We start from the raw sequence: 4,860 nt of genomic DNA on the forward strand, positions 1-4,860 counted from the left end.
GATCTCTTGACCTCATGATCCACCCATCCTGGCCTCCCAAAGTCCTGGGATTATAGGTGTGAGTCACCATGCCTGGCCAGCATCCTATTCTTGATACGTGTGTTTTACATGCAAAATTTGTAAATTATGCATTTAAATTTTCTTGTAATTGTGAATTTAAGTAAATAATTTCCAGAGATGGAATGATATTATTTTCCTATTCACGAATTTGACATATTTAGAATTGAAAAGGTGACTATAGCTATCTCATACAACACATAAATGGCATGCACTCTAACTCTTTTCTCTGCCCATTGATCCTCGAAGGCAAGGGATATGCCTTATTCATTGTTTGGGGCTCAGCATCTGTCATAGATTAGGGCCATAGAAAACTTGTAGCAAATTAACAAAAAGGCTTTATAAAAGCAAAAAGTTACTCCTTAAAGGTAAAGTTAAGGGGGCACAGACCCTCATTCAGATGAAAACTTTTTTTTTCCATCTTTTGCATTTGCCTTTTTTTTTTTTTTTAAATTATACTTTAAGTTCTAGGGTACATGTGCATAACGTGCAGGTTTGTTACATATGTATACTTGTGCCATGTTGGTGTTCTCCACCCATCAACTCGTCAGCACCCATCAACTCGTCATTTACATCAGGTATAACTCCCAATGCAATCCCTCCCCTCTCCCCCGTCCCCGTGATAGGCCCCGGTGTGTGATGTTCCCCTTCCCGAGTCCAAGTAACCCATAACACAAATGCTATTTCTCACTCCACTTCCAAGCCTTCTAGAGGCAGTGGAAGTGTCATGACAGTAGCCTCTAAGTTGTTTGAACAGATAGTGGCAGGTATTGTCTTCTGGTACTAAGACAAGTCACTGGTTTTATTTGTTAATCACATCCTAATCACATCCTAATTCTTGCCCTTTAATTTGCAAATGAGGAAAACAATTATGAGTCAATTGTTCATTAGAGACTTCTCCAACTGGAGGGAAACTAGCCTACCTGAGTTAGATACGTTGACTTTCATTCTAAGTAGAGTACTCAGAAGCTGTGTCTTCCTCTGAGGCTTTCACTTGGCAAAGATCAAATTAGTAGTCTCTAACCTATAGCTAGTAGAAACCAAGCAAAATATGATTTGCTGTCAGTTGCATCTTTTCCCTTGCCAGAGGCAATTGATTACTGAACTCATTACAGGTTTAGGAGTGTTGAAGAGCATCAGTATCATAACTAAAAGGAAAATAATATGTTTACGTGTGTTATATGCCTTATTGAATTTTTCCTTTTCTGCAAGAACAGGAAAAATTATCTTGATAAGGACTGAGACTCATTTACTCTATTATCATATATCCAGGACTAAACAGTGTCTACAATATGTGAAGAATAGTAAATAAATATTTATCGAATAAATGTTACCATGTGATCTTTCTTGAGAGAAGCAGTAATACAAAAATTGAAAACGTGGTCCAAATCCAGTTTGGACTCCATTTTCATGGAGAATTTGAGGTTAACTTATTAAATGAATATTCAACATATTCTGCAGAATGAAAAATAAATCATTGTTATTTTTCCTAGCTGTTTCAGATACAAAAGAAATCCAATAGAACAATAATTAAATAAGAAATTGTTTTTTTCAAACTTGGTCAAATTCATTTCAAAATAAAACTCAATGCTTTGGAATATGTGTATCTAAAACTGAGTTTATCACTTTACATCTGAATTAAATGACCTTGTTTTCTAGAAAACAACCTCAATGAATGAAAGATACCTTGTTGAGCATCAGAAGACAAAGATTTCAGGACTAACTTCTGAACACTTGTACTGTCAACAGCTCTGTGTTCTGAGAGTTCACTTGGGGTTCCAATACCAGAGCAACAGGGTGACCAGCAACCCTGTCCTAATGGTAAATACACAAGAGCTGGACATGGGTGCTTACAGTGAGCCTTTCACGGGAGGCTTTTTTTTTTTTTTTTTTTTTTAACTTGGTGGATGGCCTAATGCCTAGTTGTCCTGCCTGAGATAGAGGGCCCCTCACATGTAAAACTTGTTTATACTGGTGGATACCATTGTGGCTCTTCTCTGACTCCTGATCAGTTTATTCGTGTCTAAACATCATTCTGGTAATGAGAGAGCTCACCTTGTACACCCCTTTGAACTAAACTCTGATTTTTTTATCTTGCCCAAACTCCTATCTAAGAGTCCTGGGGAGTCATGCCTTACAAATCATAAATTCTCATCAGCTGGGTTCTATTTATTCCCATATATCGTGACTTACTTTCGAACCTGACTCTGGCATAACATTATGAGACAAGGAAGAAATCAAATTGTTTTACCCCAAAAGGTGTTTCTTTGACATATTTTGAAATGACTCAGCAAAGCTGTTCTTTGTTGGGGGGGGGGTGGAATTTGCATCTGGAGAGAATCTCCATTAGCATAGCTAGATCTTTGTCTGCCAGACCTTCCCAATCCCAAAGAGATTAACTAAGATCTGAATAGAAAACATTTGTCATCTATTGTCTCTAAGGATAGTCCCTATAAGACTTCAAAAGAACTTTGGTCTCCACAATCTCTTATCTTAACTTCAACATCCCCTTCCTATCAATCCAAGGTCTTTAGACAAACTCAGCCAATTGTCAACCAAAAAATGTTTAAATTCACCTATAGCCTGGAAGCCCCCATGCTTTGAGTTGTCCTGCATTTTTTTTTTTTTTTTTTTTTACCAAACCAATATATTTATTAAATGTATTTGTTTGATATATCATGCCGCTCTAAACTGTATAAAACCAAGCTGCGCCCCAACCACCTGGGGCACATATTCTCAGGACCTCCTGAGAGGTTACTCATATTTGGTTCAGAATAAATCTCTTCAAATATTTTACAAAGTTTGACTCTTCTCGTTCAAACCACTCCTTACACCCCACCGCACTGTTCCTGGGAAAACATGGCCTGGAGCAGCCTCCTAAAGAACTAGGGTGTGGTGAGGACTCAGTCACAACTTGAGAGTCATCTCTCCTCCCTGGCAGAATGGGCTCCCTTTTTTCCCATCCTTCCTGTAAGGAACCATTCAGGCATTTTCCTGCGCCAACTTAAAGTTCTTATCTGTGGCTTGAATTATTTGGGTGTGGCGTAGAACTGGAAACTGTGTCGATGGTGACTGAGTCCTGGAATGAGAAAGTAAAAGCGTGTATTCAAAATGAATGCCCAGGCAACATACAATTTTAAGAATTCTTTACATCCTGAAATTCCATTTCCTCATCTCTTAGGTTCTTGATTTACTGGAGAGTATTCCTATTAGGCTAAAAGAATATAAGGAATAAGATGCTTTCTTTATAAACTACAAGATCTCATAGAATGTCAGCTGTACCTTGTGGTGTTGTGCAATAAAATGGCTTATGATGTTTGAGTCACAGCTTCTCAGTTATAGCTAACGGAGGCCCCAGGGAAAAGTGACTTATTAGCACTGAATCATTATTTTGTCATCTCTTAAATAATGGGGTAAATTTAGCAATTATTTGTAGTCATGACACATTCTGATTCTAGCTGGAGCAAAGATTTTGAAACTTTAAACCAAATGCACCTGAGCATCATCCATCCATTCCACAGACCTGTCTGGAATAATTTTAACCAGCAATCTTAGTGCCCTCCTCCAACAACTCTTCCCCAGAGAGTCGCAAAGCGATTTTGAAATTTTTATCTGCGATTTACTAGCCTTTCCCAGAGGACAAGCCTGGCGATAAGAAAAAAAAAAAAAAATACTGTATTTGGCTTGTTTTTCTTATTTCTTCACTTTTAATCCATCTGAATGTTCTCTGTATAGCTTGGGTTATTTATCAAAACCCAAAACACTATGCTTAGAAATAGAATCTTAGAATAACAGCTAAAGTTATTCTTAGAATTAAAAAACAGAATAAATGAGATTTATTTTTATGAGAATCATAAAGTTAGAAGAAATTGGAAGTCTTGTCCTTAAAAATAATCAGAAAAGTAACAAAAAAGAAAAAATCCGAATATCACAAGGAAGCAGTTTTGTTGATAATAAAAATGACTTTTAAAGGGCAGAAAGTAAAGTGTTAACATAAGACTGGGCTATGAGGAATTGCTGATAATGTATTACAGCTTTGCAACATTTAATTCCCATAGACTGTCAGAAAGCTGATTAACTGTAATCAGGAATATGATGTTTGCCATGTATTACAGGTCCTTTTCCTTAGTGTGCTTTATTTGAGAAATTAAATATGTATTTGACCACTGCTTACACATACAAACTCAAAAAGAAATTTCTCAAATATCCATCATAGCAAGCATTTTTCATACTGCAGTCATACTTTATCTAAACAATCGTTTATTTAGATTTATCCTGGTCTTTCATTTTCTCTGAATTTGCACAATGTCAGGTAAAAGTTTTGATACACAATTACCTTTAACCAAGTTGTTTTATTTTTTAAAAACAGCTCTATTACAATATAATTCACATGCCATATAATTCACCCACCTGAAGTGTATAATTCACTTGTTTTTAATGTATTTACAAAATTGGGCAACTGTCACAACAGTAAGCATTTCCATCATCCCGTAAGGAAATCCTGTGACCATCATCAGCCACTCCCCATTTCCCACCAGCCTTAGTTAGGTAAACATCGATTTACTTTCTGTCTCTATAGATTTGCCTATTCTGGACATTTCATATAAATGGCATCATAAAATTACGGTCTTTTGTTACAGGCTCCTGTAAATTAGCATGTTTTTAAGGTTTGTCTATGTTATATTACTATAAGTATTTCATTTATTTTTATTGCTGAATAACATGTCATTGTATGTTTATGCCATGTGTTTTTTATCCATTCACCATTTGACGAACATTTTGGTTGTTTCCTCTTGGGGGCTA

This window comes from Mandrillus leucophaeus, unplaced genomic scaffold (assembly GCF_000951045.1).
Source record: "Mandrillus leucophaeus isolate KB7577 unplaced genomic scaffold, Mleu.le_1.0 Scaffold923, whole genome shotgun sequence".
Lineage (NCBI taxonomy): Eukaryota > Metazoa > Chordata > Mammalia > Primates > Cercopithecidae > Mandrillus > Mandrillus leucophaeus.